This window comes from Prionailurus bengalensis, chromosome A1 (assembly GCF_016509475.1).
Source record: "Prionailurus bengalensis isolate Pbe53 chromosome A1, Fcat_Pben_1.1_paternal_pri, whole genome shotgun sequence".
In the NCBI taxonomy this organism is placed as follows: domain Eukaryota; kingdom Metazoa; phylum Chordata; class Mammalia; order Carnivora; family Felidae; genus Prionailurus; species Prionailurus bengalensis.
The window spans coordinates 141,215,265-141,228,152 of record NC_057343.1 but is presented as its reverse complement, the minus strand read 5'-3'; the positions used below and the strand labels follow the sequence as shown (position 1 = coordinate 141,228,152).

At 45.0% G+C, this 12,888-nt stretch overlaps 1 protein-coding gene across 1 annotated transcript in view; it reads right to left on the bottom strand.

Annotated features, from left to right (window-relative positions):
- Window positions 1-12,888, bottom strand: part of SV2C (synaptic vesicle glycoprotein 2C) — a 234,426-nt gene that overhangs the window by 14,677 nt on the left and 206,861 nt on the right. The window lies entirely within an intron of this gene.

Genomic DNA, 12,888 nt, shown 5'->3' with positions numbered 1-12,888 from the left:
AGGTGAGTGCCTGGGCCAGGATGGATAATAATGGAGTGAAAGACAGCACTGGGAGGGAATTCAGAGTTCATCTAAGGCCAGGATTCCTGAACATGACTGTATTTCCCAGTTACCAGGTGAGCTTCTTAGAAGCCAATTCCCAGGGGTGGTTGGGTGGCTCACTCCATTTAGCATCCAACCGACGTCGGCTCAGGTCATGATCTCGCAGTGGACCCTGGGTTCCAGTGCTGCATCGGGCTCTGTGCTGACAGCTCGGAGCCTGGAGCCTGCTTCCAATTCTTCTGTGTCTCCCTCTCTCTCTGCCCCTGCCCTGCTTGCTCTCTCTCTCTCAAAAATAAATAAACAATAAAACATTAAAAAAAAAAAAAAAAAAAAAAGGAAGCCAAGTCTCAGAGGTTCCCCCCACCACCAAAACCTGCTAGGAGAGACGTAGGTATGTCTGTCCTGGGAGCAGCACTGCAGGGTCACACAGCTGGGTTTGAGCCTCAGGGACCCAGGGCAAGTTACTTGCCCTCTTTGTGCCTCATTTTCCTAACCAGAAAGTGGAGTAAGACTCCTTACCTTGTAAGCTTGGAGTGAGGATTACATAAGGTTACATAGATGACCTAAATCCTCAGCACAGAGCCTGACTCACCTCCATTTTTCAGGTGAGGAAACCAAGCCCCAGAAAGGCTAAAGGACTGATCTAAGTTACCTTGTATTTTCTGGCAGCACCAGGCATCCTTGGCCCTGTTGATGGAGGAAGGGGAAGAGAAGAGGAGGAGGGTTTCCAGTAGGCAGGGTGTGGGCAAGGGGGAGCTGGCAGCTGAAGGACTGGGAGGTCACAGGCTCTGACAGCAGAGGTAGAAAGGGAAGAGGAGCACTACCTCCCTTACAACAGGTCTAAGCAGCTCACCTAGATGGGGGGTGGCGGTACTAGATCCCACATGGGCAGGAAACCCACAGCCCATAACAGCTGGATTTTAATTTTTTTTTAAGGTTTGTTTACTCAGAGAGAGATTGAGAGAGATTGCGTGCATGCACGCAAATGGGGAGGGGCAGAGAGAGAGAGGGATAGAGAGAATCCCAAGCAGGCTCCATGCTCAGCGCAGAGCCCCGCATGGGGGACTATCTCACAAACCTTGAGATCATGGCCTGAGCTGAAATTAAGAGCCTGACGTTTAACCAATGGAGTCACCCAGGTGCTCCAACCAGCTGAATTTTCAAAAGCACCCCCTTCACTTCCCTTCCTCCCATTCACCTAGAGCTATGCTAATAAGTAAGGAAAACAAAGTCCATCCCTGAAGGACCTCACGTTCTAGTGGGTAACAGATAGTAAACAAACATCCACCTTAACATCGTATGATCTGGGTGGTAACTTGCTTTAAAAGTACTTCAGTATAAAGAGAAATTGCTCTATACTCTAGAATTTGAAACATGTTAATCAGGAATCAACAGGCTAGAGAAAGTTATTTAGGGCTTTACACATCATTTTAGAAATGTGCAGAAGAAAAGTCTGTTAATGAACAAAGAGACCATTTCTCATTGGTGTTATGAGTGGTTGATATGCAGTTGATTGGAAAGAAAGTTCTGCCCTCAGCACCATGGATGAACAAGTATCCTGTAAGCCCAGCCACCTAAAACTGGTGGAATGGTACCCTTAGCTGAGACCCCAGATTCTAGAGCCACTGGCCCCTGAGACTTAAAGTCCTGACCAGCTCTAAGTCTGATGGCCTCGCCATCAGCATATCTTGATGTTCCCATAGCCCTTGCGTGTAAGGCTTGTTCAGTACCCAAGGGCAGAGAGATGGACTTCCCCGGAGTCCAGAACAGACTGCATGACTGTTTCTGTGCCCATGTGCACATTTGCTAGGATTTGCTGCCATCATAACAGACTACCTGGGGAGGAGGTGGTGGGTGAAGCATACTTCCCACCCCCTCACACTCCACTTCTAACTGCCGGAGACAGAAAGGGTCTGACATTGGCTGAATGGCCAAAAAGACTCAGGTCACATAAAATATAAACATGTATAATACAATGAAAAGGCCTACAAAGAATAATGAGGCACGGTGAACGGACACAGATGGAACGTAGATTGGTTAGAAACGATAGTTGAATGAAAGAATACTTCATCTCAAAATCTTCAAAAAAAAAATCAGTATGGTCTTTATCTTCAGAGCCACAGATGTAGAATGTCCTCATTTTGTATCTCAAACAAATAAGGCACAGTTATGCTGAGTGGTCTCGTTGAGGTCGCACAGCTGGTCAGCAAAAGATCCAGGATTAAAAAGACCTTCAGGATAGAGCATGGAGACCGAATGGGGAACTTCTCTGCCTAAACAGTAACAGCCCTCAGGGGAGGGGCTTAGTTTGGTTAATTCCGGGCAGATGCCTTGGTTTCAGCTCATGGAGGAAAAGGACCATCCCGCAGTGTTGGGTGACAGCAGCAGCTGACCAGGACAAGCAGGGAATAGCAGGTGGAATCAATCAGGGTTTACTTTCAAATGCTTTCTGAGGTCATGTCTGAAACTGCATGTGTCAGGGGGGAGGAAGAAGGAGGCCAGTGGCCAGAAAAAGGCCGAGGAGCATGCTGCTGGATGAATACCCACGAGACAGGCCTGCTGGGCTGAGGGATTCTGTGTGGAGGCCAAGCAGGGACAGCTTTGGTTTCATCACTTAACAAAGCAGGACTTCCTTGCCCTGAGCTCCATGGAGAAGGGGTAAATATGGCCATTGGGCCATAAGAACACAGGAAGCGTCCGCAGTGGAGCTTTGTCACACCCACAGTGTGGCAGTAGGAAATCACGCCTGGACCCAGAATGACGGGAAGGCCAGAACTGAGAACGAAAGTGAGCCAGCCCATGTATCCTCTTACATCAGGTGGGCTATGTTTAGGATTTTCAGGGGGTTTTAAACCTTGACCAAGGAGGGCAGAAAAAGAAGGGAAGTAAAGAATGGGATTAATGAACACTAGATCAATCAAGGTCAACCTATCATTACATATTGTTTACTCTTTGAAGATTCAAAGAGATGAGGGAAAAGTTACTATTTTTTTCATAGTTATAAGAGAGAGGGTGGGACTCCAACCAGCCTTGACTAAACCCAATAAATGGAACATGTCTTGTGTTGGCATCTCCCAGTCCAAGGAAGACTGAGATGATTTAGATGGTGGCAGCACCTCGGTGTGGAGAGATGATGGAAAAAGGAAGCTCCCCTGGACCAATGTGGCTCAGTGGGTGGGCTCCCGTTTAGATTTCTGACAAGCTGGGAAAATCTGTTCTTTTTCTGGGACACTGTTGTAGTCATATTTCCCATCTGTTAGAAGAGTCTCATATCAGTTGCCCATTGTTTACAGTACATATAATAGGCTCCCTGCTTATTTCTGACACAGGACAGAGGCTGATGTTGTATAGGGATGATTAGAAATTGTCCAAATACTATATAATGACTTGTATATTCAATAATGCTCAAACTTCAAAGATCTATCATTTTGCTCTGCTCTTCATTTCTTCCCTTGTAATGCTTCTCAAAGCTATCCTGTCTTCCCAGCCTCACTATCTGTCCCAGCCTCAAGGACATATACCCAGCTAGAACTACTTGCTTTTTCCTTTGTACCAACCCCCCATCGATCCCAGCAGAACTGCAAATACTGCTCTCTGCTTCTCAAGGCCATGCCTCAGAATTCAGAAATTCAGAGTTGGAACAAGAAGTGCACCACACGGACCACGGAGTCCCAGTCACTGTGGTAGGTCCTCAGGGGCACTGTGCAGCTGGTCTCGACAAGGATCCCCAGCTGTTACTATAGAGCTGGGATGAAGGTAGAGGATCGAGTGGAGGTGGTTGGCCACAGCTGAGTGCATGAACAGAGAGGCACCTCCCTCCCCCAAATTTCACTGTAGTTCTGCCACCCCACCTCCACCTGGGCTAGTTCTGGCCTTGGGCAAGAGGCAGTTCCAATGAACATTACTGAGGGTCAACTGCAAGCTAGTATTGTCCTGTTGTGCTAAGTGTAGAGTTTAGAGAGATTTCTGACTTACAGTGTCAGGCCTCATTTTTGCAGATGACGATGCCTCCTAATTACTCTGACCACTTGTTGACAGGCTGGGGTTTTTTTTGTTGTCTACTCTCCTGGCCCGAGTTTCTGGCCTGTTGAACCCTTCCTTGTCTCCTAGCCGGGTACACTAAACTTGCTGCCTATGCCGTTACCTGCTATGGTAACCCTGGATCTCCTTACCCTGATGGATTTACCACGGGACTAGACCCTTTGCCTTCTCAGACACATTATTCTTCTGTAGGCCTCTGTTTTTTGTTTCCTTTGACTTGAACTACCGCTCTCCACACACCCCCCCCCCCCCGCCCCCAGCCTCTCTAACCCTACTGCCTGATCTCCACATATGGTCACCAGCCCAACTGCCAGGAGAGTTATGCCACAAGAGTGCAGAAGAACAAAGGGATGGTTGGTTGTCTTCAAACATGCACATGTGTACACGTGTTGATTGTCCCTAAGGTCCTCCCGTCTTTACAGGTGGGGCCATTTATCTCCCACCTGCAGATTCAGCCCTGTCTGGGGTACAGAAGTCAGCTAAACCTCAAGATTGTGTCAAACCTGGGGCTGCCTCAGGATCACCTGTTGCCGTGGATGGGAGTCTGGCTACTGGGCTTTTGCCTTGATACAGGTGAGCAGGCCCCAATCTTCACCTCCATGCCAGTAATTTAGTAGCTGCCATAACTCCAATTCTAGTGACAAATTCGCTAATCTATTTGGTCCATGACCAGCATCTATCACACCTGATCACTCCCTCCTCTGGAACCATTTTCTTCACTTGGCTCCCAGGACCTACCTAATGTCTTTTCCTTTTACCTCACTCACTCAGTCTCCATCTCCCTTCCTGACTTCTCCTTATCAGCTTGACCTTTGGATTCTCTCATGTCTCTGGCTGAGTTCTCAGAATTCCCCTCTTCTCTATCTACAAGTCGTCCTTTGGTGGTGTCATCTGACATCATGACTTTAAATTTCATCTATACACTGCGAGGACTCACCTTTTTACCTCCCACCTAGTCCTCTCCCCTGAACTCTGGCCTCATACATGGAACTGCCTAGCCGACATCTCCACTTGGATATTTAATAGCATCTCAAACTTAACATGAACGAAACTGAGCTCCTGATTCTTTCTCCTTAACCTTCCCCTCACACAATCTTTCCTATATAAACAAAGGCAATTCCAGCCTTTCAGTGGCTCTGGTCAAAAGCCTGGAAGTCATTCTGAGTATCTTTTCCCCCAACAACTCATTCCCATACCTCACCATCCAAACTTTCAGTAATGCCTCTGGTCTGCAACATATTTTCAGAATCTAACCAATTTATTTTTTTAATTTTTTTAATGTTTATTTTTTGAGAGAGAGAGAGAGAGAGAGAGAGGCAGACAGACAGAGAAGGGCAGAGAGAGACACACACAGAATCTGAAGCAGGCTCCAGGCTCTGAGCTGTCAGCACAAGGCCTGGTGCAGGGCTCGAACTCACAAACTGTGAGATTGTGACCTGAGCTGAAGTTGGATGCTTAGCCGACTAAGTCACCCAGGCGCCCCTGGAATCTAACCAGTTCTTACCCTGTCCACTGGCACTACTGTATCTTGCCACAATAATTGCAGTGCACTCCCAATTGGTCTCTTTGATTCCACCTCAGATCCTTTATAATATATTTTAAACACAAAGGCCAGTTCTCCTTGAAAACATCCTTGAGATCATGTCACTACTCTGCTCCAAACCCTCAAAACATGAAATGGATTTTCATGTCTCTCAGCATGAAGACCAAAGCCTTTTGTGTCCACTCTGACCTACTGCCTCTTGCAGTTCACCTTGCTTATGCTGCTCCAGGGTAAAAAGCTTCTTTACCTTTCCTGCTAGTGGTCTCCTGCACTTACACCCTTGGACCTTTGCACTCACTGTTGCCTCTGTGAGTGTTCTCTTTGAAGTATCTTCCTGCATCTTGGCTTAAATGTCATCTTTTATAGTCGCATATTCTTAGACCATCATGTTAATAGTCATCCCCTGGCCCCAGTGCCCTCTATGCCGTAATGTAACTTTATTTTCCCTCTACTTAGGACCATTTGATATATCTACTTTGCTTATCTAATTGTTTTTTGACTGTCTTTCCCCAACTAGAATATAAGCTCCATCAAACCAGGGGTTTTGGTCTGTTTTGTTCACTGCTGTATCTCAAGAACCAGAATAATTCCTGCCACGTGATACATATTCCAAAATCATCTGTTTAACGAATTAGTGAAAGAACACTCTATCCCCAGCTCAGGTGTCTTTCTGGCATCCAAACATAGTAATTCAAATACCTATCAGACAACATCAGGTTGACATGAAAACCCAACACATCCAAAATGGTGCTCATTATCTTCCCGATGCCAGCCCAAACCTATTCTCCCTTCTGTGTCCCAATCTCAAAATGCCCATCACCATCCACTTGACTGCACGGGCAGAAATTGGAATCATCTTTGACAACCTCTTTCCGCACCCCACCATCTAACCCACCACGAAATTTTGTTTATTGTATCTCCAAGTTTCTGTGAACATGTTGAATATTGATTTCTCTCCTTTCCTACCCACATTTTTCTAGTTCACATCACTATTTTCAGTGTCCTAACCAGTCCTCCTGCTGCCTTTCTGGCCACTGGAGTAAACTCTCTAGCTCTTGTCTGATCTTATCCCTCTTCCCAAAACACTTCAAGGGCTCCCCATCACCCACAGGATAATGCAATTTATAAGATCCTTCATGATCTGTTACTTACCTACTTCTGTTAACTCTTGCTTCCAGAGCTTTTCAGATAGTACTTTGTGTGTCATCTTCAATGTTCTTTTTCTATCTCTTTGCCTGGCTATCACCTACTATATTTCAGGTCTTAGCTCAGATGTCACTTCTCAGGAAGTGACAGGAAGATTTCTTCTCTGCTTTCACAGCACCATCTACTTGCCTCACAACAACTCTGACCTGACTCTACTGTACCTGATGTTCACTTTTACATAAGCTCTGTTGGAGTTGACCCCAAATAGCGTGTTCAGTGTTGTATCACAGGCACTCAAAGTAGTTGAGTAAATGAATAATATTAAAATTCATATGGAGATGGAATAGTCATACTTTCATGAGTATTCCCACTAACTACAGCTAAAAAATACTGGCTACTATAAAGCAAACATAAGACTCTGAAAGACAGAAGGAAAAAGCAGAGTAGCTAGGGAACTTGAGAGGTGTGAGTACCCTGCATTATAAAAATTTATTTCTATTTATTTATTCATTTTTGCTGCATTGGTCTCAGACTCGGAACCAAAGAACATGGCAGTGTGGAAATACCACCACCTACAGATTATTTTAAAAGCTTCAACAAACTCTGCTCTCTCTTGCCCAACGAGGAGCAGCCTAGAAAGGTAGAATATGTTTAGATAATACTCTTTCTTTTCCAAACGAATACCAGGAAAATAGTTGCCCTAACTGCCAGGCATACAAGCAAATGCCAAGGAGAGAGACTTCCACCTTCACAAAATGGTAATGAGGTGCCTTGATATTGCCTCTGAAGTGGTATCAGGGAAGGCTAAGTAGAGAACTGGGACTCTTGCTGGCCAGTAATGAGCTCCTTCCCTTCTCCCTTCTTCCCCTCCATGGTATCATGATCATGAGGGGAGACTGGACGCCCACTGGGGGACAGCAGTAATGAGGATACCTCCTCTTGGTTGGTTGTTAATAGAGGCTGAGTGGGGACATTGGACATCTACCTTCACCTGGCAATAATGAGGTAGCATACCCTTCTCACCTCCCAGAGAGCTCTAGAAATTAATGGGTTACAAGAGATTTAAAGTATAACAAAACTTGAAAATGACTGCTTTCAATTGAATATCAGTCATCCTAAGAACAATTGGGAAGATCTCAAACAAAATGAGGAAAGATAATTAAGAGATGCCAATACTGAGATGACAGATATTAGCATTATCTGATAAAGATTTTAAAGCAGTCATGATGATAATGCTTCACTGAGCAATTATCAACACACTGGAAAAATAAAGAATATAGGAAACATCACGACAAATAGAAAAAAAATGCCTAGTGACTGGGTTCCACAGCAGAATGGAGGAGTCAGCGGAAAGAATCAGTGAACTGGAAGAGAAAACACTGGAAAGTATCCAATCAGAAAAACAGAGCAAATAGACTAAAAACAAATCACCTGGGCATCAAGGACCTGTGGGACTGTAACAAAAGATCTTATATTTATGTCACTGGAGTTTAGGCAGAAGAAGAGAAAACATATTCAAATATATAATGGCTGAAAACCTGACAAATTTGCCAAGAGACACAAACCTACAGATTCAAGAAGCTGCATGAACCTCAAACATAGTAACCCAAAGAAGTCCACACCAAGATGAAGTCTTGAGAGCAGTCAGAGGAAACAACACCTCACCTACAGGAAAAAATTCCTCCCTCTAAAAATGTTATGCCTGGTTTTAGAATTCCCATAACAGTCTCTGAGCACTAATTTCACCCTCACCTACTCTGGGTAACATTGAGTTGTATCAGTCTTTAAAATCTCAGCATTCAGGGCTCCTGGGTGGTTCAGTCAGTGAAGCATCTGACTTCAGTTCAGATCATGATCTTGTTTGTAGGTTAGAGCTCCGTGTCGGGCTCTGTGTTGACAGCTCAGAGCCCGGAGCCTGCTTCAGATTCTGTGTCTCCCCCTCTCTCTCTGCCCCTCCCCTGCCCACGCTCTGTCCCTTCTTGCCTCTCAAAAAATGACTAGACATTAAAAAAAATAAAAACAATAAAATCTCAGTTTTTCCACATAATAACAGAAAACTACAGCTCATCTCTGCTTTATTTTAAGGGGTTCCTAGATAGCTTCTGGATGGGGGCTGGTCTCTGGAAATAACCAACCATATGAATAGACAGTTAAAAAATTTAGCCCCCCACTCCACCCCAAACTTCTAGGTAAGGGAGAGGAGCTGGAGATGAAATTAAGTCACCAATGACCAATGATTTAATCAGTCATGCCTCCATAATGAAACCTCTATAAATCCAGAGAGCTTCCAGACTGGTGAAAGCATTCACACGGAAACCGGGTGGTGTAAGTTAACTAATTCCATTGGAACAGAGGCTCCTGCACTTGGGACTCTTCCTTACCTCACCCAAGTACTTTATATAGTAAAGTATCAAATCTGTTCAGGGTTGTGGAAATTCATCAATTTGTAGTTGGCTGGGCAGAAGTGTGAGTCGCCTGGGCACCCCATTTGCAGCTGGCATCTGAAATAGGGGCAGTCTCATGACACTGAGCCCTTTAACTTATAGGATCTGATGCTAACTCCACGTGGTGTCAGGATTGGAGAACTGGTTGGTGTTGGAAAAGACACCATATATTTGGTGTCAGAGAGTGTCACAGAATGAATATACTGAAATGTTTCCCTAAGCTTCTATTTCAAAAAATGGATCCCCTCCCATCTCCATCAACAAACTGGATCTTACACAGAGTCCACTAAAATGACTCAGTGGGGATGCACTACCAGCCCAGAGTTTTCTACAAGTCTGTGTCTTTGTGAGGGTCCTTCCACTCCTTTCTCTGCCCCTGATTGTATTATGCACCGTTACTGTCCATTATCTTTCTAACCTGAGGGGAAAGCTGAAATGTCATCAAGTATCTGTTTAAGACTACAATCATTATGTCATGCTTACTTTTGATGCTGAGGTTTTAAAGATAGAAGAATCATAGTGACACTTACACAGGAGAAAGGTGTGGTCTAAGAAATATATGGGGGTCTCTGTCCAGGTTTCTAGCTGCTAAAACTTGAGTGACAGGCATGCCTTCAGTTATTCATAATGCAGCCCTCTCATCGTGCCTGAGTTTATGCTAAGGAGGTGACTTAGGGTGGGGCCCCTAGAAATCGACCAGATCAGGCTGATCTAGAAAGAGCAAGTGATTAGAGGGTTGGAACTAGGAAGGGGTGGGCTAGAGATTAGGCTCTATAAGAATCCTGAACCACAAGATGCTGACATTCCAAGTTGGTCAACACTGGAAGAACTGGGAGGGTAGTAGCAGCTGGAGAAGCAGAAGCTTCCGGGCCCTTCCCTCATACCCCACCCTATGCATCTTTTCCATCTGGCTCTTCCTGAATTGCATCTTTTTATAAAATTGGTAAATGTAAGTAAATGTTCCCTTTAGTTCTGCGAGCCATTCAAATTCTCAAACCCAAGGAAGGGGTTGTGAGAACTCCAATTTATAGCCAGTAGGTCAGAACTGCAGGTGATAACCTGACTTGTGTTTGGTATCTGAAATGGGGGCAGTCTTGTGGGAACTGAGACCCTAGCCTGTAGGATCTGAGGCTATTTCCAGATAGATGCTGTCAGAATTAAGTCGTAGGACATATAGCGGTTGTTTGCTATGAATTATAAAAAATTAAGAACCCCCCCCCCCAACACCTGGTGTTCACAAGTAAAATGTGGCATGCAGAGGGGGAAAACAGAAGTTTTCTTAACAAAAAGTGCTTGTAGGTACTTCCTGTTTCACGTTTTAGGCACAAAAAAGTGCTATTTTTTGTAAGCGTGTCTAATTCCAATTTTAATTTCCTTGCCTCTTTGTGAAATAATTTGGGTAACTTATGAAAAACACAAACTCAATAAAAGAGGAAGAAAAGAGGGCAAATCAGAATGAGCACTAGCTGGACCATGCAGATTTAGAAGAGATGGGCCCCCTTACTGCATAAGAGAGAGTGAAATGTGAAGAATTACCAATTTTTATCACATGAAATGAAGGAACAGAGCAGCTGCTTACGAGGGGTTCCAGAGCTCCCTGCATACTGGGGGGTGGACTGTGCACAGAGGGAAAAGTACACTGTAAAGGGTGGTGTCCTGTCCTCATTGGTGTTTCACAGTAAAGGCAAACATAACCCCTAGGAAAAGCCAAAGGTATATAACATTAAAAGAAAAGCCATCATGTGCTTGACAAATGTGGTTTTCAAGTGTTAAGTAACTGCCATAGCACTTAGACTATACCTTCCATTATGTTCCCCAGATAGAATCATTTGGACTGGGATTTGGATAGGGAATCACTGTTAAATGGCTTCAAAAGTTACCTTTTGAGCTTGGGACCTGGAAGCAGAGCGTCCTATTGTGATCATGAAGGGCAGATTCTAGAAACTGGGCAGGGAATTGGCGGTGCTTACGTTCCAATATGAAATATCACAGGCTCTAGTCCGAATTCTTGTCAAGATGTACTCTTCTGCCTTCTTGGGGAGAAGAGGCCATAGGATGCTTGCACTCAAAACAGTTGGCGTTTTCCTATGACAGATGAGCCAGAGAGCCATGGAGACCTCTTTGTGTGACCCAGAGGAACACGGCAGAGATGGAAGAGACAGTTTTAGCTGGAAACAGAGTTGGGAGTACTAGCTCCTTCACCAGGGCCCTGGCAGTGCTGGAGGGCCAGTTATCTCTCGATCACTGAACACACTGACTTGCTGCACAGTATCTAATTACATCTGTATAAGAGCTGGAGAGTGTCCTCCAGCAAAGGTGCGGCTGAGGTGTAAACACACCTTTCGGACATCCAAGTTGCTGCCCCAGCTGCTGTGCTCTCAAATCCATCCCTACGTTCTGCTGTTCCAATAATTGAGCATGTCCGGAGTGCTACTGCAGGCTGGTTCTTGGGACACACAGGACTTGTTGGAAGCTGACGTCCGCCCCTGCCCCCTCCAACAGCCTTGCCAAACCTTCCTGAGACTGCTGGAGGTCTGGGGCAGTCCACCCAAATATCCTTCCTCGGTCCTTTGCTGGGGCTCAGGCTTCGGGGCAACTCTCCCAGACTTCACTTCCCTCTCTGTTCTCTCTCACACAGGCGTGTCTCCTAATAAAATTTGTGCATGTTTCTGTTCTTGCTTTAGTTGATGTTTAACATTTTCAGCAACAGAATTAGAGCTGGCCTATGTTTCTCATGGGGGGGATCTGCCAAATTCATGGGTTTTCTTGAAGCCAGATTTTGCCATAGAGGAGTACCATCCCTTATGGTAGATGGATTAGCACCTGAGTCATCTAAAAGAGTATCAAACTCTTAAATGCATAACAAAAAGGCATCTGACAATGCCATAGCCTTGCCTTAACATTAAGGGGTTAATTTTATTTTATTTTGAGAGAGAGCGAGAGTGTGAGCACACACTTGGGGGAGAGGGAGAGGGAGGGAGAGGGAGGGAGAGGGAGGGAGAGGAAAGGAGAGGGAGGGAGAGAGATCCCAAGCAGGCTCTATGCCCAGTGTGGACTCCAATGTGGGGTTTGATCCCACGACCCTGGATCATGACTTGAGCCGAAATCAACAGTCAGATGCTCAACTGACTGAGCCACCCAGGCACCCCAGGGTGTTATTTTAAATGTATAGTTTAACCTACCTCTGGGCCCTGTTTGCAAGATGAAGGGTTGATAAAAGAATACTCAATTAATACTGCAGAGTCTTAATGAGTCCTAACCTCTCTTTCTCTCTTTTGGCAGCACCCTCATCCTAAGGCCTTTGGCATTTGTCCCAGGAGCTCACTCACAAACGAGAATCAATGTTTGTTGAATGAATGAAGGAGATGCTTTATGTGGAGTACGTGTTTCCTTTCAGAGCCTAAATATTCAATAGGAGGTTACTTAGAATAATATTTGATTAGACATCCATGAGAGTTTGAGATGTTCTTCAGGAGATGGGTATATACTTCTGCTAGTGTTCTATATGCTCAGTGATTGATGTTCATGAAGAAGAAATCTAAGCTAGAGAGTCTGGACAGGCAGAGAATGTACCCCATTGGGGCCAGTAAACAAAAGGAGGGACTCAGGATCAGTTGAAAATTCTTACCCCAAATGTCTGCATAGTCCTAGAAAAATCCCTTCTCCACTTTG